The sequence below is a fragment of the Varroa destructor genome, unplaced genomic scaffold (genome assembly GCF_002443255.2).
Source record: "Varroa destructor unplaced genomic scaffold, Vdes_3.0 BEIS01000001.1, whole genome shotgun sequence".
Taxonomy (NCBI): domain Eukaryota; kingdom Metazoa; phylum Arthropoda; class Arachnida; order Mesostigmata; family Varroidae; genus Varroa; species Varroa destructor.
In genome coordinates, this window is record NW_019211454.1 from 538,091 (window position 1) to 558,414 (window position 20,324).

Below are 20,324 nucleotides of genomic sequence, written 5' to 3' on the forward strand. Positions count from 1 at the left end.
CAGAAGAACAGATATCACATTGTTTACTATTTATCCTGTATGGATCTTAACAAACGTGTATGTATGTATGCAGTACTTTAAATTGGAGCCATCACAGAAAAAATGCAGGTTCTGATTAGCAAATCTCGTTGCTTTCGACACGCTTTCGAAAGCAATAAGTACAGTCACAGAATAATACACGTTCTGAAACGAACTTCGCGCTTCTTGGGTAGATCGGAAGCTTTTAAAGTTTCTTTAGTTCGCTACAAACCCCTAGAAAAAATACTCAATATACAGTAAATGAAAAATTATGATCTCACCTTAACTATTTATTTTATATTTATGTAATGCAGTTAATGGCATTAATTAATAAATTTCTCAGAATAGCTCACAATAGTAAAACTCCAACCAGTTCTGAATAAATTGAAAGTAAAGATTTTCAAAGGTCATCCTTAATTTACACTAAATCCATTTAGATTCGTATTTGTACAAAAGCAATTTAGACATTTTGTACAATCGATGTTGAAGATCGAAGGCAGACTATTTTTTTTTTTTTTACTTAATCAACGACTTTGTCTTAGAGTTACAGATTAAGCTTAAGGAATTGATTCTTGTTATTTGCTGCGAATCAAATGCACGCATTAACGGTAGCATCTCGGTTGAAGCTTTACAAAATATTTGGGAACCACTGGGTAGGTACCTTTTTACTGACTATTTAATTTAATATTATTAAATGCTCTCGAAATCGATAGATACTGAAGATGTTGAAAAAATTGATTGGCGCAAACATGCAACATCGTGCAAGCAGACCACAAACAAGTGGAATAGTAATCCAAAAAGAACAAACTGAAGCAATTGATTTACATATAGGTGTAGAAATAGAAAAACATTCGACAACATAAGCATGTGTAATAGTAACATGAGTTGACAAGAAGGATGAGGATCAGTAACAAAAACTCAACTAATGAAGACCTATTATTCTTCTGCTAGTAAGTGTCCCCAACCTGCGACGATCGTGGAGCTTGATACGTCTTTTTACGACCGTACGGATTCACAATACGAATAAAGGGCTCCTGCAAGGAGCACCTGCGAATTAGCAGCCTGTACAGAAACAATAATACGAGGGAGTTCAACAGCAGACACAACACAAACAAGATCAATGCCAATATTGCTAAGGTATTATTAAAACAATGGAGACCATGAAGCAATCGAGCCTTATGTAAATAAAGCAGGTAAAATGATTTTTGGTTTGGGTTTAATTTATTATTGTAAAAGCCTTGAGTTTCGATCTGCTTTACAACAGATAAAGAATAAACCGTTCCGAAGGAAATTTTTGAGGCGCGAATGAACACATTTTTTGATTAATGATATTGTTCAGTCCCGCTAAGTATTAAATGTTCGGATTACAATGACACGAGCTATCGCGTAAAATTACTAATAAAAGACTCTTTTTTCTCTAAGCATGTATAAATATGTAGTCCAGACTACAGGATCCATATCAAATGACTGGTGAGCTATTTGCCTACCTGTCCATCTCGCGTTTATTTCAATAAAAATAGGCGCTACAGTTTATATAAGTTTGTATTTTTGTCATATAACGGCTCTGCTTATACTACAAATCATGAATATGGTTCCTTCCAAAAAAGAATTGCATGGAAACGAGATCTGTTAAGATATAATACTTAAAAAAGTTCCCCAGCTTTATTTCTCAGCAATACTTTATAATTACATTTTTAAGAATTTTCAATTTCCTGCTTTACACGATGCTATACATTATTAGCTGATCATGAAATCGATTTCTTTTTAAACCCTTCTTGACAATAAAAATCTTTTGGATATATCTTTTTGAATTAATTACAGGCAGCCGGACGAGATTTAAGAGTTTTAGACAATGGCTACATGATAGATGAAAGAAAAGCTGCTAATTTTAGAATCTTAGATAATACGAAAAAAAATATGAATTCCCTTGTGGAAAAAGCAGCCTGTTGCGCAAAAATTATAAAAAAAAACTTAATAGCTAAACCTCAATAATAAGCCGGCCTCAAAATTAGCGAAAACGAAAGTTAAAAAAGAAATCACTGATCTGCGCTTGCTTTAACTTATCTTAAACTTGTCTTAGTAATACCATTACACACTGCTGAAAATGCATAAAAATTATATATAATACCTTAGTTTATTACTAACTAAGCAAAGCTTGCTTATTAAATTTAGCTGTATCATTTAATAATGACTGTTCCGATTTATATATGCTACAATTAGGCCTCGTCTTAAGATAGAGGCATTAGATATTCAGATACATGGGGAGAACGCTGCATAACATCTTAGGCTTCCACTACATCCTGTTTTAGAACTGCGTGTATACCCGAGTGTAGTCAATAAATGTTTCGCGTTTGTTTCGCCGCTAGATATTGTTTAAGACGATTGGCCCCTAGTGTGGAGCGAAGTGTGCGTATAGAATATAGATCATCTCATATGTCCGTAAGGCAAACTCGCTATCTTACTCTACCTAAGTTTAAAATATTTACAGGAAGTGTGTAACACCAAAGTCCTTGTTTGTGGCCAGCGTACTAGCAGCAGGAACACTGGCCATTTCTAGAGTATTTTCGACCAGTTTCATTAGTAATTACAAATGTTAACTTATTTGGCACGTATCTGTCCCATTTAAAAAAGACTGTTAGCATTAATAGTGATCGAATTAAGTTAATTATCTTATATATTTTCAATTGTTATAAAAATATCTATTTTAGAAAAGGTTTTTTGCAATCTTCGGTATTGGCGGATGCGATTTGTCCTAATGTTACATTTTCGTATTTGACAAAGGATTACACGCTTCATTGATTCTGGTCGAATAGCACAACCTTTTGAGCAAGACGCTTTCAGGTGATATCCCTCTATTTAGACTCATAGTGTAAAAGGGTTGTCAATACAGAATCTAGAGATTCGAGATAATACTGATTTAAAACGAGGACAATAGGTGATGTCAAACATAAAAAGCTTCTCCCATCTATGATTTTGTTTCCTATGACGTTTCCAAGTAGATTATCAACGATCTACGCTCAACGCATTGAAACAATGAGGTCCTACTCGATTGGGGAAGGGAAATTTATACTCTAGCCTATCAGCAATTACGTATCAGACTTTAGCTTATACGTACTAGAGGCAAAGAGGAATGATGGGGTTAAACAGACTATGAGCTAGGATTTCGTAGTTATTTTCCACTACCCTAGAAACGATAATCATAGTAATACTCTATAATTTACTTGCAAAACCCATCAGGCATACGTTCTGATAAGCAGAGAACTGTTGAAGTTTAGTGGGCAGAAAAACTAACTCACTAATTTCGCTGAAGGCCTGCTGCTGTCCGGTGACTTACTTAACCTGGCGTTTTTATACCTAACATATTTCTTTGCTAAGTGTCTTGGTTCCGGTGGCAAAAACAGCGAACATGTTCCCCAGATGTTACTACGTTGTGTGTTTGCCACACTCAGCTTGCGCTATAACAGCACCTGCTTCCTATAATGCGGTTCTTTACGTTAAATAGGATTCTTTTTTTGCTATAATCGTCGCGTTGGCAAATTGCCCAAACTACCTTATTGCAGGTATGCATATACGGGCAGCTGAATATAGTTGGCCCATTAACACAAATAGATCCCGAGAATAGTTTCAGCTTTACTACTACTATCTTAAAAGCTGCCGTATGTACACGGACTGGTTATCGCTGTTTGTTATATTTTGCATAGTATTCTCTTTTGAATGTTATTTTTAAGATTTTTACCGTTGGATGAACTTAATTTATGATAATTCAAGCAAGAAAAGTAATCGAAAGTACTGCACGTTATAATCAGTTGCAATTTTTCGATACCGTTTACGAATCAGCTTCGAAATCGCATTACAATGCAACTTAGAGAATCTCGCAATTATGGAAAATATATTTTATGGATTCAATAAAGCTGGAAACTAATTACATTTACCGTGGCTAATCGCCTCATGAAGTTACCTAAAGATTTAAAACAGAATTAACATTATGACTAACTTTGTTGCTCATGATGCCTAGAATGCGTACAGCCTTTTTCGTAAGTAAGCAAATCGCGTTGGGAAATTCAAAGCAGGGTCGTCCGGTTGAGCAACAGACATCTGCTGCTTCTATAATGATATTCTGTTCATTTCTCTAAAAAAACACTGGACAGATTCATCTAACTGATTCCTGCATGTAACGAGCCAAAATTAAATAACATGGGCTGATGAAAACGATATTGCTACGTGTAGCAAAGTGGTTACGAAACGAGAGCGTTTCTATTCACCACTCATATGTTGTCCATGGTGTTGCGACAACTTTACGTTGCAATTACTGCAGATAAACAAAGTGAATATATGTTTTTGCTTTTATGGGCCCAATATCTGTACGGAGTGAGGCAAATTTTCTGCTCTAGGCAGAGTTAATGGGTTTCGAGTGCATCTCGTAATTACGACTAAACTAAAAAATAAATTGTGATACTAAAAGCGACAAACATTTTAGTTTCTTGAGGTAGAGCGATCAATATGTCTTGAAGTTAATTTGAAGCTGCCTGAATAATATAACATGCATTAGTACTATTGTTACATAGATGTATTACAAGATTGATTAATAATCGATTACCGTTAGTGAGTAATAGGTTAGCCACAACTTCAATTATGGATTCCGGATTTGCTGGGCTAGAAATTCAGCTATCCGGTAACTGTCTACCTTCACTTCGCGTAATTGTAAACATATTACATACCAAAGCTATAACATCAAGCTAAGCAATCCAAAGATTTAGCAGTCGTCTTTCATTCCGTGTACCCTTTTGTGTCTAACTATATTTCACAGATCACCGCACAGTGGTCCCCGTTTACATACAAGCCAAGACATTTTCTATCAAGACTAACTTCAATAAATATACAGCTTCAATAACACTAGAAATTCAACATTTCATTGTTTTTTTTTTCACACATACCCGTTGTTGACTTCTTATCCGCTTAGCCGTATCCCCTTACATAACTGTTTTATGACATTAGTCAGATTTATGACTTATGTATAAGCGTTACGTCGTGGTTAATGGCTGTAATAGTATAATGAAAATGGTCGTCGTGTTCCTCAAAAAGGTACTGCAGGTATCTATTTTAAGTAATGATATGCTTTGACAAGGCTGAGATAAACTATTGATAAGCCATTGAATGCCGTTCGCCTTAGATAGAGAAAGCATAAATCAGAGAGAGAGAGAGATAAGATGAATTTTACGTATGTATCTTAATCCATCTCGTTTCTAATTAAAAAAAAAATATCAATAAGTACTTACCGATATTCTGCTTCGTACCTACTAATTAAACGCAGCCGACCAATCTTACTTTTCATCACTTCAGAGTATGACCAGAACGTTGAGAATGTTGTAGGATACGTTGTCGACTCAGCTTCTACTCCATAGAAGCGTATTCCACCCTTTTCATATTCGGATATCATCTGACAACGTCAAGGGTCCTATTTTGAGCGTCTATGTATAGCCTACTAACTTTTTCCATATTTATGTCATCCTCTACGGATTTCTCCCTACTTGCGCAATACTCCTACATATATTCAGCCCTACCTTTGTGCAATCCAAACCAACATGCATCTTTAAAGGCTCTAGTAGTTGTTCACTTTTTTTACGGTTTTCTTACTTCTCATAAACACTTTTTGAAAGTTTTCGACTTTCAGTGTAGTGTATGAATACCTAATTAAAAGTATTCTCCTATGCAAGCATGGAGACTTTATTAAAAGCTTGTATAAAAAGGTTGTTCAATTAAGGTACAAAGGAAAGTACTTTCTTCGTATAGTGCTAATATAGAACTATCTGCGTCGTAGAAACTGGACTTGGTCAATAGTAATACACATTCTCCTGAAGAACACCATCTGGAACTTTAAATAACTTATTGGAAGCTGACTAGAGGCTTTGAATGGAAAATCATCTATATACTGAACACTGAGCGATAATAACGTAAAGTATGAACTGAACGATGTAAGCTTTCGTATTAAAGCCTAATCTAGGCTTAAGACTCGGATGGTTCCTTGAAAAAGATATGCAATGCACCATTATTTTTTCATGAAGCCAAATGGCTTCGTGTAGATAAGTGTTGACTTCGGGAGATGGTCCGATGGATACACTCTTCTGTATTATATATCTATGTTATAATATCTGACAATAAACCGATACGAGACACCCACAACGTACGCCGTAAACACTCGTATTCCTATGATGAAACTTCTGGAAGCAATATAATGTAAACGTCGTTACGAAGAAGTCAAAAGGGCCGAGTTCTTTGATTAAGGCACTCGCTAATTTAAGAGAAACGTTATTGATTGTTTTCATTATAACTGTTTTTTTTTTGTTACAAAACATAGGAGCTGTTTTCAGGAAGCAAGCTGATATTGTATCATTGGGTACTTGCTACAAACTTTAGCAAAGAGTTCATCCACATAGTACAATTCGCTATTCTGAAGCGAAATATATGTGCACTCTACTTAAATTACTCAGAAAGTAGTTATGTTCGAAACATAAACCTGACAAATTTCACAAGTCCCATAAGTTACATACATGAGTACATCCAGCGTTTCATTTTAAGTGTGAGTGTGAAATTGTATGAAAAACCGGCCTTTACTACAATCGACCGTCTCGATTCTTGTGTTAGCCTTATTGTTTTGTACAGAAGGCCGTCAGTACTCTTTGTCATAAAGTTCATTAGGGATTTCACCCGTATGTAAAATCAAAAAAATGTGTCTGGTATCGGTGCTAAACCAGGTCAGCATTGAAAAAATTTGCACCTTCAAAAATATCTTTCAAAGACTTTCAAATAAATTAAATGGAAGAGGTTTTGTGTATAGACAAGAAGCTTGCGTTACGTTTAAATAAATTCAAACTGATCAATTGGCTTCCGCGAAATATCTTGCAGAACGTTGAACATATTATGAAAGAGCTAGGTATTGCCTGATAAGAACCTCTATGTGCTAGCTAGGTAAAAGGTATTCACTGTTGTGGGGTTAGCATTATATGGTAGATGACATCTATAACGGTATGTGTTATGAATCATTAAAGAGAGCACTAAGGCCAACTGAAATATATAACCATTGGGAAGGGATCGCTAAACATGGTACAAAATATCTTAAATAGGCGCTATCTTGCGACGCGAATTTGTTCATGGAGAGAGTTAGGAATGCATCACAGCACTTCACCGAGTTCCATTTTGGCAGGCCTTTGAAAAGCAGGCTCCCACCCGAATGGTTATACCTGAACTCTAGTCATAAAATCTCTCAATATTTTTCTTAAGTTTAATTACTTGTTCGGATCTTCATTTAATACTACGGACTGGTAGGAAACATGACGGGTGCTTTGCCGGTTTAGTTAACCTACGTTACATTTTCGGACAAGGTTAGTCCCGATCAGGACTTGAGGCCCTTGGTTTAACTAATGAATCTTGTTTTGCAGCGATGTCGCGCACGGCCTATGCTTGAAGCTGGTCTTGCTCAGTTGGTCTGCCCCGGTTCTTGGAATGCTCTCTGTTACCTGCTACCAATTTCAGCCCGCAAACTAAGCTCTGCATGTTCTAACTCGCGGGTTGCTCTTCATTGTCTGACTGATTTGGTAAACACCCTATATCATTTAATAGTTTCTTAGCTAGACCGTCCTTTACATACAAGTGAGGTTCACAGAGATATTTCGTAAATTTCGAAAGGGCAAATTCCAGCGCCTTTCGTTGATCCTAGCTAGCCATCGTGCTTTGGACCATTTCCAGTATACCAAGGTGCGTTAGAAAACGTTATCTGTGCCAGTCCCATAGTTGACACACGCTACCATCAAGGCCTTACATCACCTATAAAAATAGTTTTGGAAGTCACCATAATTGAGCAGGCATTAAACTAATAAATTGTTTGCCAGGCCACTATGGTCTTATGACATGCTGCACCCTTTCCAAACCTTTTCACAGTGGTTAGTCTTTGGCAGATCTTGTAGCTTAGAGATTGTTTATGCATTGAACTGCTTTGGCTATGAATCATCAAGTCTTTAAGTCCACGTCCCTTGAACATAGAAAAGTCATAGAAAATGACATGAAATTTCTATATACTGGACAACATGTAAAGTTGGCAAAATCAACGCGAGGCAAGGAACATGATATATGGATAACACTTGGTGGACAGATAAAGTATCTGTTCGAGACTCATCCTGAACTTTATGATGCTAGCAATAAAACACGATTTCCATTCTCAGTTTATTAGAATAACCGTTGGTCGAACCGAGCAAAGGATTTTGCAGCTGTACAACTAATTGCTAAGCCGATTTAACAGGCAGAATCACTTTTGAACTTGGTCAATCTATATACTATAGAAACTCTTTATCTTTGCAAAAAGAGTCCGTGGATCTTTATTATGCGGTTACGACTCAGTAACTGTACAAGTTCGCCCATGAGAGGCAGGGCACCTGGCGTGGTGCTCATTATGGCAACATATATGTGAAACGCAATGTTAAGGTTTATTAAAAGTACACGTAAGCCGTCACTATTATAAAATGACACCCAAAAAGGGTCTCTACTGGCATATTTACGTTAGCCTTCACTCAAGTTGCTTAGCTTAATCCTCAACCCTTTGACCACTATCATTATGAAGGTGTAGATTGTACATATATATGTTCTAAGAGTCCCATGTAAACGTATCATGAACATGTGCCCTTTCGCCAATAAAACATTTATCATACTTCCTCCAGACGAGCATTTTGTACGTAATCACTAATATGCGGCTTTATGTTTTTTAGCGGCTTTAGAATGTGTACGTTGCATTGGGCATGGGAAAACGAAGCGTTTTCCAGCAAATACAACACGAGAACCACAACAACTATATATATATATATATATATATATATATATATGCACCGTTAGTTGGAGCGCCATAAGTTATAATGAAATAACTTCATGTGCTAGACAATAGATTAGTTCTCAAGATGAACGGTGACATTATTAGGCCGAGCACCTTTGTAGCCCTGTCGTAACAAAACTCTTCAAAAATCTATTTGGATGTAACAATTCTGCGAGAAAGTAAATCGCTCTAAACATCGTTAAGTTTCTCCTAGTGTCCGAAACGTATTTCGTCTAGAAGAAATCTCTCACAACGATTCCCAATTCACTTATTCTTACGATTAGATGTTAAGCAATAAACAAAAGCATGGTCTCATTGCGTGTAGTTTCGACCAGGTTAGCCTGAGCCAATAGCAGTCACTTCATCGCCACACAGCCAACACCAGCTAGGTTAGGAAACACCGGTGGGATGATTGGCGCTTATGATTGATGTGGTGTAGAAATCGAGTTTTAAGCCTTTCGTCAATTAAAGTTCTAATGTATAAAATAAAAGTTTATATTTGCTTAAATTTAACAGCGAAAAATAATAATAGTAATGTTTTTTTGCCTACGTGACTTTTCCTCTTTTCTTACGTTTTTTGTTTTTCACGATAGCCCGTTCCTATGAACAATACGTTATGAAATTATTCGGTTCCAGTCATTTCGAACGAGCGCGCTCGACTATTCTTTTAGATTAGCAAAACCGTCAGACTGCCTGGATCTAAAGAATTCCAAATGCATAGAATTTGACCCCAACATACAATATAACCTGCAGTGGGGTAATTCTACTTGCAATTCAACCTTCGGTTCGAAGAGTGGTACATTCAAGTGGCCGTAAAACACAATATATTCAGTTGTGCACGCGGCAGTTAAAGATAACTCTACATGTAGAATATCACCAGGGGCGACAATCAATATATCCTACTGGTCTGACAGAGTAATCATGAATAAATTGAAATTGGAAAAAGTAGAGTGAGCGAACCTCACTTATAAAGTACTGCTGTTAATTAGGTTCTCTCATAAACTGCGTTCTGTCTTCCCAGTTCACAACAATCTAGGCTCAAAGGCACAAAACCTCATAGAAGCAGGACAGCGTATCAAAGTTGCGCTACGATTTCACACACAGTTTACCGGTAATGGTTTGTCGCACCATCGCTTGGTTTTCCTCATTTTCATTTTTTCTACTGTACTCGAAGAAGAAGAAAAAATTGGTTATTCAATTAAATTTGACCATGAAAGCGAGATTGAAAAAAGAGCATGCTCTCTCTTAAACGTCGCTTTGTCCTACTAACCAATAAGGGCAACAGAAAACATCAATGACATTCGAAGAATTCGAACACACCTACGTAGACATCAAGCCCAAAAGAATTGGACCTAGTTGGGTGCACACAGCCATCCCAATAACCTGTTGTAGAAAAAAACTATAATCATTACCCACCGACGAAAATAAATCTGGCTTTTCTAGTTTACACATTCGAACTATATACTCAATACTTTCTTTATATTATTATCTTAATTTGAATCAGGTTGATAGCCTTTGTCACATCTACGATACATCTGCGTGCGTGAGGTTAGTTTATAATTTGCTGAGTTGCTTTGTACTGTATAAGGTTTCATCTAATTTTGTGCAGTCTCTTTGTATTGGCCATCTGCTCATTCACTCGATACTGATAGTACTGAGTTAGTTTTAATACGTATTGGTATGTAAAGTACTATCTATGCATTCTTAGTGTTCTCCGTCGGGATCGTTTTATCCGCCGCAAGACCTTTGTAGCTCAAACTTGCGGACCTACGTAGTTCCAGCTACGTCGTGTTATGAATCATTCAGATACAAATCATCCTTGTCATACACCAAAGGCGTCAGTCAGTTACTTCTGGCAAGTTACTAGAGGGGTGACGATCAGCAAGACTAAAGTTGCTGGCTTTCGCTCGACGAGAATCTTCTTATATAGTTGTCCGTGTTTAACCTGTGGTGTTCCAAATTTATTCATAGATTAACTTCGAGATTTAGAATGAATCGATAGGGCCTGGCAGTATCCGGTAGGTGAAACGAGTAAACGAGCAAAGCCAGTCATGAACATTTTGGAGTGGGTGATTCACACGTGCGTTAGTCCGTTGGCCTTGTTTTTCGGATTTTTCTTATTCGTAGAATTTATCGTTTGACGCACAGGGCACATTTACGTTGCACATATTAAAAACTTGCTCGCTACACTTCGTTGCTCTTCCTCGTAGCTGTCGTTTTAATATAATGCATTCTGATTTCTTGAATTAAAGCAATATATCCGTACTTCAGCGTGTGAAGCGTTCGAGGGCAGGATTGATCGCACTGATAACGCGATGGCTCGACTGCAGGTCGTCGTACGCTCAGGTTCAAAAGTGTTGGTACTCCAGTTACTGATACCCAACACCAACGGAAACCCGAAGCGTTTCCGTATGACTATATGCCAGAAGTTGATGCCAGTGATGCACAACAACGAACAAACCTTAAAATATTGCGGTATGTTAGAAAGCCAGGTGAAGCACTACAACTAGCACACAATCCAAGCCAGGCTAAGTTTACAATATGATCTATTCTGTTTTTTATTCTTTTTATGTTTAAATTGTTCGGCTAGACTAGGTTCTTTGTTCAGTAATATCTGTGTTTGTGCTCTGTATGTTTCTACCTGCGACTTGGCTGGAATAGTGGAATCACTACAATTTACAGTGCACAGTAGTATGAAGTAGTATTCAGCTCTAGTCAGATATGATACAGTGTAAATCGTCCCGAATGAAGCCAAAAAAAACCAAAGAATCCTAATTCTCATACAGGCTCGGGGGCGTAAAGCTATTCTGTATTGAGATCAATAAAACAGAGGGAAAGCATCCGGAACATTTGAGCTAAAAAGAACAACTAAAATTTGAAAACGTAGCCAAATCTAAGACGTGCTGCTTAACTTGTATAAGACACCTTCTCCACAAGATATTTTTGCAGAGAACTTAACAATTCCAAGTGGTAAAAGCATTGGTCTCACAATAATAAGGTCACGGGTTTGTTCACCGGTTGACAATCATTTCTTCAAGTTATTTAATTTACCGCTTAGTTATGCATACGGAGCTCGCTATAAGCATCATTATGGAAAGATGTATTTGTAATGATGGCAAATACGAAAAAGGTAACTATATATTTGTCCGGTGCGTGAAAATGTGAAACCACAAATATTTAATTGAATAGTAATGAATGATTTGTATGTTGCTTTGGTTGGTTATTATAGTTGACTAGACTTGAGTTTTTTTTTGGGTTGAGTTGGTTCTTCGATTTAAGGCTTTGCCCCCTCTAAACAGTACATACTTAAGATGGCTCTCAAATAGTTCCTTTAGTTATTACCCCGTAGCCCCGTTGGACTCACTATTAGTGGTAAAGAACTAATCACCATTTTCCCATTATTATCTAGAGCAGACAAAGGGAAGATATTTGACTAAAAACTTTTTAATTTGATTTTGTTGAAAAATGTTGCAGTAAATCAGACAAGCACCGTACGAACTTTTCAATTACTATTCTCCACCGATTTTCTGGGGGGATTGATTGTTCGAAAAGACCTAGCTCAAGTTTATAGAACTGACGGACGCCTACCTAAAGAATATTTTATTTGACCTAGGTCAAATGCGGTGGCACCCCCGTGATGGCTTATCTTTGATCTATCTAAGACAGTATCTTTGGAACACGCTGTGGTTTACGCCAAATACGGCCATAGGCACACTTTGTTTCAAGCCACAGGTCTCGTGAAATGTCTGAGCACTCAGAGATGTTATATGGAAATCATCAGTTTGTATTGGGGCGCATTTGGTAACCCCATCGAGTTATACAAATGGCAAAAAAATTGAAAGAAAGCAAGAAGAGTCTTCGGATAAAAATGTAGTATGAAATTTTGTAATCTTAAAGAGGCTTAATTCGGTGGGAATCCAGCTTCACTGAACCTAGTTTGCGTCACTGCAGAATAAAGGTTACGATCTCGGAAGATGCATTCATAACAAAAACGAAATGAAGATCTGTATGCGATCTATCTTTGTTTAAAGAAGACTCCCAAGCTTGATAATCAGTATACAGTAGGCATATTTTGGCTGGAAGCATCTTGGAATCTTCATTGTAACAATGAATTGCCCGACTTAGGCTGTTTTAGATACATGCTTCGAGTTCGGAATGGCCGTCTGAAACGAAAAGTGCTATGAAACGAAACGTGAATGCAAGTATTGATATTGCGATATTCAACTGTTTGCTCCTAACTTCTTTCAAACTGTCCTTATCTAAGCTAGTCGTCGGCACTCAACTTTTTTTAGTAAATGACTCAATAAATAAGTAAGACAGAATCTTTCTAACTTCTCTGGTTTGTAGAAAGTGTAATTTTTTTCGCCTAACAACTACAAAGTCCCTGAATTATATATCTGTATTTCTACTATAGAATATTTTGAGTATCGATATTAAAATCGATATGCAAGAAAAGATTCAAAGCAAAACAAGTCCTGTTTCAAACTCACCAATTCGTTTTTACCTACGCATAAGGAGCAGGCAGCAATTTCATACGAAAAACTTGGATAAAGCTAAGCTTTAATACTTCTGTTGTGTGCTTCTTATAGAACTTCATTGATATCAAGGTAGGGATGAGAGCTTTCTCAGTTTGGCGCCGAACATGATTTGTACCCCGTTGATATTTGGCGGGCTTTGACAGCAACTCGTTTAAACATCTCGTCCTTACAGGCAATCCGAGTCATGACGAAGATTGGTTGGAAAATATATACAATAAAAAGTGTCAAGTCAGACAGATTAAAAGTCGTTTAGGATTGTTTGATACTCCCTCACTTAGGCGTGTCGCGAATGAGTTAGATCGAATACTTCTTGACTGCTGCTAATGTAAGGCCATCGTTCCATTTGCTCTAAATATCATTGAATAGACCAGGATCAACAAAAAATTAGGGGGAAGCGATAATCAGAAATGGTGTAACGTTAAAATGCCTTGCGCGCTAAACAAAAATATCGCAAACTCTGGCCAAAAGGACTGTTTACCGCTCAATAGTTACCAATGTGCCATTTATTCTCCTGAGTAATCAATATTTTACTTTGTTTGCTATTAATGTATAACGGTAACAGTGCAGTGGAGATCAATAGATTATAGGTCTTGCATTTAAGTTATAGAGTCGTATATAAGTTCGTTGCAACGATGGACAGTAGGGCGGTAGTTTAAAAGAAAAGCTTTTCAAGTGGTTATTCTTAAGACTGTCGCACTTTGCTTGGCGTGCATGAACGAAGAGAAGCGCTTCACATTAAATACTACCAAAGTGTCAGCGCCATGATTTTTTTAAATGCGCGTTCCAAAAAAAAAGAAAGAAAAAATGCTAAGCGCTTTCTGTTTAATTGTCTTCATGTGAATAAATTCAGACATACTACGACTGTTAAAATTAAATAATTGAATCCAAAAAAAGTATGCCATTACTTTATTTAAACGTACTTCAGTTTCTCACCGATGATACCTTGTATCCAGTACATCGAACTGGGTGCAAATGAGCTGCATAATGCAAAACTTGAGCTTTGCAAGCCTGAAAAATAATCACAGATCTGCTTTCTCGTCGAGCGAGCCTAACTTCATTCAAGCTTGACTGTTTCTTTAGGTTTTGTACCTTTCTTTGAACTCGTTCGGCACAATAGTTACAACTGAAGTTGGTAGCAATAAAGTTGCAGCTCTATATGGTAATCTACGTTCTAATTTCTATTTCTGAGAAATTATTGTCGTAACACAACAGGAAAAAATTTAATAGCGTAACTGTAAGTAGGTCCATAGTTTACTAAGAAATTCCCAACTGTTTATGCTATGTGATGTACCCTTTTAATTGAACTATGTCAAGTGTGTCAGCGATTCAAGATCCCTTGGCCAAAGCACATATTGACGCTTCTCAGTGTCGATCGTGTATCATTTATTCAGTCAAGCCACTGTCGAACAAACATTAAACTCAGATGAGCTGTACCAATTTTTTATTTGGCACCATTTGAGCAGCGCCTCCGCCTTATTGTAGAGGGCGTTCGTTTCTCGGCTACTCTTTTCCGCCCTTTTCAAGTAAGTGACTGTCGACGCGCGCTCGCTCTGAAGCAGCAGATCTCCTAACATGCCTTCCAGGCACGTGCTTTCGAGCGCTTTATCTCAGCACATAAAATATGTCAAACAGAGAACGAGAAGTGGTAATGAATCGAAATTGTCATACCATATCGCAACTACCACTTCTGTGTTGAAAGCACTCGAACTGGTCGTTGTTGAACGTTAACAGCCCGTCGTCTTTCCGCATCGTAGTGCGAATGGCGAACAGGAAAGAAAGTCTAACAGTGTAGAAACGCGTCTCGTCAGTTCAGACAGAGAGGGGTCTTATTTTGAAAAATGTTTAAGAGCAGCTCGCTAAGTGGAAAGAATAATTAAAAGTATGGCCAGTAAATGTAATAACATGAGTACGGGAACATATTTCAGTATTAATTTATTTAATACACATGTACGAACATATTTGTTAACTGGACCACAAGACGAAAAAGCGCCAATGACGAAAATTTGTAGGAGACACATCGGCTATTGATTTCTAGCCATTTCTGCTTGCCTCACAGATTTTGACACCAATTGCTCCACCATTCCGTTCGCCTAGTTATTGAAAAAATCTAACTCTTGCCCCAATGTACGCAGTTCGTAATATACCCTTATGCCTCGCTAGTAACATCCTTACCTTAGCACAGGTTTCAGAAAATTAATTTGCTTTTAAAGTGCCATCTCGCAGAATCACTATTATTAAATCTGGTCTTTCTGTAAATGTATTCATAATATGTACAAAATCGTTTTCTAAAATGCAATATTGCGGAGCTGCAGCGTTATACTTTTTTCAGTCGTCAACGTGTGAAACTATCTTTACCGCATCATGTCCTAGAAAATTCTTCGGACGCGCTGCCTGATATTAATGCATACCTGACAAACATCATCTGGTCTTTCATATGCATTTTTCATATACCCATTCAATAGAATGCACTTCGATCCTTTCGGCCATACTACCGACGCTAAGGCAGTTCCATCTGTATAATTTTGCTTTAAGAATCCCCAGTTAATTTCTGTTCTGTTATTCCTGCTCTAACCCTTTGCTCAAAATGAAAGAGTCAATAGTCTCAGATTAATAAGTGTATTTCATTGCCCCAGACCAAGTTAGGCTAGGTTCAGTAAATAAGAAGATTGGGGCAACCCATACTTCCAGTTTTTTTGGTGTACGAATTGTAAAATGTAGACCAACGCATTGTCCCAGTTCTAGCCTTTTACGTCAAATAGACTCGCACAGTCTTTTTGAAACTCTTTCATTGTACTCCTTGCTAAGCGTTGAGGCCAGTGGCCTGGATTCATGACGAACAATTCCCCGACAATAAAAAATACTATGAGGAGCACCTTGGCTTTGGAATAGACTTTCTTCAGTCGGGGTTCATTTATGAACCGGTACCCGTCTGAACTGTACACCCGTCATTAAAAGTGACACAAGGTTCTCCTAACATAGTTTTTCACGAGTGGTCATGTGCAGGATATTCCGCACAGACGTCGCCAGAAGCTTTCTAACGTCTGAACGGTCAGTCAAAATGGTCTGTAATCGCAATCGGTAATCTGGCAGCTGCAGAGCATAAGTTGTTTCATTCTTTCCTCTTTCGTAATCGCTGTTATAGACTTTCCAGAGTGAGAATCGTCATCCGTGTGGCTCATGTCCATTCCTTTTTTTGTTTTGTTTTGAACCGCCTGTTTGTTTATCTTTACCCAAAGGGCAGGTTTCGTAGGCATTCTGATTTGATCTTTTACACGAAATCTAGTGCAGGCTCGGCTCGGGAAAAATCACATAACGGCAAAGAAGCTGAAACTGCATCGGATTGCAGACTGTTCTTTCTGCCGGAACAAACACAGATCTAAGCGACCATCCTGTGGCGCCAAAATTCAAACGGCTGTTTTATTTTTGAACGGGCGGTTTTATGCGTTCTACACTTACACCCCGAACACAAAGCCTTTTTCACAAGTTTATCACACAGGCTACCCTTCCCTGAGAGTCTTCGAGTAAAAGTGCTTGAATCTTATATCTTTGCGCTTAGAATCACTGTCAGAAAAAATGAGTGATAGCCGACCACGATAAACGCCTTTAACGCTATATATGGTAAGCGCAGTGTAATCAGGTGCATGCGGTGTGCCAAAATAAGCAGTACTTTTGTGCGAGATAGCAAGCATATGCAACCCCTGAACGTTGCCCAAGCTTGTAGTACCTGCTATTTTTTTTTGTTAGTATATTGTTTCTATGGTACTTGAAACCTCCGAGTTATGGCTCTAGTATTGTCTCTGAGAACTTGTTAACGTGCTCTAAGGCTATTCTCGGTTGAAATAAAAGCCACTGTCGTATTCTCGGTCTTTGCTTATCAACTAAATAGCCCTGACAATTGCCTCTTCCGGCAGTACTCGATTTCGATCGGCTACGATATGTTCTACTGCGGTGCCCATTTCCAGCTGAAATACGACCCTTTGGTTTCTATAGTCGCTTCAATGTTTACGCTCATTTCCTTTGTAAAGGCTTTATACCTGTAAGAGCTTTCTATGGTCGGTTTCATCTCCAAGTCTAACCTACGAAGGATTTCTTTACAGATACCGCTTGCGTTCACAGTCGTTAAACGGGATGTGATGCAACCGGTGTGAGAGATAAGCGTAATTGACTGTTCGTTAGTTCCCTTGTTCACGTGATCTACTTCCACTTTATAATAGACTCCGTAAGTTTCATCCCACGCTTCAAATCATTGGTACGCTCTGGGCCGCAATTTATTATACTAGAATTCTGAGTGACATGAAGCGTATACGGTACTTGTCATCAAGCGTTTCGAACGGGCAGAGTGGGTATGGCGGCACAAAACACTGTGCATCTGAAACAATTTACTCTAGAAGCTTCCAGTAAACTTGAAGGCCCAAGTCCACTCATTTCTTAATACAAATATCGAATCCAGTATATATAGCATCCAGCTGGAATTTATGTCGTTTAACGATAATATTCTATTGGAGCCAAAAAAATGCCGTATTATTGGTCAGTACCAGAATCGCGTCTTGTATAAAGGCGCTACTATTTTGCTATCTTGAAAAACCGATACCTATTTATTTCTAATAGAGTCATCTACTAGTGTTTACTAGTAAATGTATCGTTTTCTGTGATCAAGAAGGGCCAACATATAGTATCTAATGTACGACATACAAATACTGCCGCGAATCCAATGTTTCGATTCGTTTGATCCTAACATCGTATATAGCGTATATGGGGAGTTTTAGGCTATAAAACATAATTCGAGGGTTAGGTCATTCAGTGCTCTTTCTCCTCCCGAAATGAGTTAAAACCTAACTTAAAGTGTACAAAAAATTAAATGATTACTTAAAGTCTGCCAGCGTTTGTATCTTGACTTCATGATCTACCCATGATCTTGTTGAAAGAGATATTTCATTAAAATCTCTACTTGCTCCTGGTTAAGAAAATCGTGTTCTTACACACTGAACATATCGTTTAAATTTAGTGTATCTAAATTTAGCTATAATTAGCACTAACCTAAAAAGAGAAGACTAAAAGTCTTCTCTGCTATAATATCATTCTTTAACACGCGATGGTTTAGATTAATGTACCTTTGAATCTAGCCATACAGATGACAGGCGAGGAGCTCTAAAAAGATTAGCTGGAAAATGTATTTTGGGACTAGCATTGCTTCTTCGAAGCGTGTTGATTAACCTGAGGGATAACTTCGTAGCCCGTTTGCTCGAATAGCTTTAGGAAAACTAGAGAACTATTCCGAGGCAAAAAAGAAGCATGTAGTTTTTATAAACATATTTTTCCTTCGACCTGAACATTTCTGACGAAAATAGACCGGAAAAATGTGTGTGCTATGACATAACTCTGTGCGCATCCGCATGTTGAATGTCATAATGTAAGAACTTTAATGAATTTATACTATATACGAAATGCAGATCCACTTTCTGTCTCAATTTTTTGATATTTGCAAACGTTTATTTATAATCTCGATATGGTAACATTGGAATAAACAGTAGAAGTATCGAATTCTAATAATTCCTGTAATAACAAGTTTAGATTTCAGATAAATATTATTATTATTATATTTCACACAAAGGGTACGTAGATATATGTCAGTTTTACCGGATTTTCAAATTAAATTAGCATATTCTAGTTGAAAAGAACGCTGCTTTTCAGAGAGAAACGTATATAATTATTGGATGCACCTTCTGCGGATACCAAAGGCTGATGCGTCAGAGGAAATCACGAAATGTTCGTTTTTACACCGCATGTATAGCCAACAACGACAACTCCTAAAGGCATTTTTTCACACATGGTCTACATTTAGAACAGCCTAAAAAGCTCATCATATATTCATAGATAGGGCGGTGTGCTTAGGTAGCCCACAATCCATACAATTATATTTATATATAAGCTCATCTAAATCTAAAAATTACCAAGATTTATGAGCCGTTATCATTATGAACTTCTGGTGTTTCATCAGCATCATCAGAGTCCTAATGAAACGTAGCTCACCAGGACTGTATTGACGATGCGGCTACCCTATGCGTGCTTGACGCAATCCCGCTACGAAGACCGTCACCCTGGCTTGGAGGAGCTTCTTCCTGACGCATATTTGAAGTGACAGTAAACGAGTGTGCAAAGCATTTGACAAAAGTCAGTGTAGCGAATTTCAATTCTGCAATAAATTCGTTTCTTAAAAAGGTAGAGAATATGCGCGAAGATGTATGAAGTCTCACCCGTCTCCCATGTGAGGCAGGATTGATAAAGACCCAATAAGAAATAAAAAAAAATGATCCCAAATAGATACATTTTTTCTGCTGAACTTCGTAACTAAACATGAGCCTAAATTTAACTCTCTTTAAATAAACTTTTCTCTAGAAGTAACATGCCAAATTCGTACTAATCTTCTTGTTATGAATACTATAATTAATCACTAATACAGCACTATCTTTAAAACCTATAATTATTCATTTAGTTCAGCGGTACTTTTTAGTATGTATAAATGTAGAACAACATTGAAGCTAGTACAAATTGACCCAGTGGCGCCAAACTGGTCCAGGGTTGAATTCTGAAAAAGAGCTGCAGACAGGCCAGTGGTAATTGACTTGGACAGCGGAAGTGTTATGGTGACTGCATTTGCTGGAGTGTTTGAAGTGGTGCAGACCACTTCAGGCAGCCATCGTGTTTTTTTTTTTGTTTGAATTGTTGTGGTGAGGCCCAGTTTCTTGCGGAAGAGAATACAGTAAACTAGGCCGACTGTCCGAGCGCCGCGTGTGGCTGTTATCAAGTAAGAGTTGCTTATACCCAACAGTCTGCCATTAGAACAACGAGGTCTTCATACAGAGTTGTCCAGGGGGAAGGAATTATAATAAGCGCCTCGACGTCTTACACTG

The 20,324-nt window shown here is 37.7% G+C and overlaps 1 protein-coding gene across 17 annotated transcripts in view; it reads left to right on the forward strand.

Moving 5' to 3' along the window:
* Window positions 1–20,324, forward strand: part of LOC111242977 (RYamide receptor-like) — a 138,966-nt gene that overhangs the window by 81,943 nt on the left and 36,699 nt on the right. The window contains exon 6 of one of the 17 annotated variants that reach the window (XR_015319784.1): window positions 11,128–11,341. The exons of the other annotated variants lie outside the window; for them this stretch is intronic. The gene's annotated coding sequence lies outside the window, so the exon portion shown is untranslated. Of the gene's footprint in view, window positions 1–11,127; window positions 11,342–20,324 lie in introns of those variants that run through there. 17 annotated transcript variants of the gene reach the window in all.